The following is an 846-nucleotide window of genomic DNA, read 5'->3' on the forward strand; positions in this document are numbered from 1 at the left end:
AATGATAGAGCATCTGGCCGTGGGGGTGGCGTAGCCATACTGACCCAAAATAATATCCCGTTTAGAATAGTTGACCTGCCTTTAATTGACGGTATTGAACATTGCATTATCGAACTAAAATCTCCCAAGTTGTACATTGGGGTGATCTATGCACCTCCCGGCACCAAATTAACCCTGGAAATGCTAGACAAGCTTTGTAGCACTAGCTCTCCTTTCTTAATTGGGGGAGATTTTAATACGAAGCACCGCTCCTGAAATAATTTTGCAGGAAACCAGAGTGGAACAGTATTATACAATCACTGCTCCAACAAGTCTTACGATATCATATACCCTGAAGATTTTACTCGTTTTCAACCTAGACAAAAACCCTCTACTATAAACATCTTTCTTTCTACTTCAAACCGCGTTTTTAAGTGTGAAACGAGGGATCAATAGCAGAGAGGAAATGAGAGTGCTCACGGCCGGGTTTTGCGTGTTCCCCATACTAGTGCTGCTCCCAGCTTTTTTTTGCAGGGATCTGACACGTTCAGTTCAACTTTTAGCATTTACCAGAACCAACTGGACTGAGATCTGCCCTGTCCAGTTCAACGTTTAGCATTTACCAAAACCAACTGCACAGAGATCTGCTCTGTCCAGTTCAACGTTTAGCGTTTACAAGAACCAACTGAACACAGATCTGCCCTGCCCAGTTCAACGTTTAACATGTACTTATAAGGGAACGAAAGAACCATTTCAACGCTAGCAAATACGTAATGAAGACCAACCAATATTACGAAATGTTCACACTCGTATTGTTAATAATTGTAAATAATTGTAAGGACATTGTCTATATAAGTGAGCTTCGAA

This window comes from Ceratina calcarata, unplaced genomic scaffold, assembly GCF_001652005.2.
Source record: "Ceratina calcarata isolate Rehan_Ccalc_2016 unplaced genomic scaffold, ASM165200v1 scaffold491.2, whole genome shotgun sequence".
Lineage (NCBI taxonomy): Eukaryota > Metazoa > Arthropoda > Insecta > Hymenoptera > Apidae > Ceratina > Ceratina calcarata.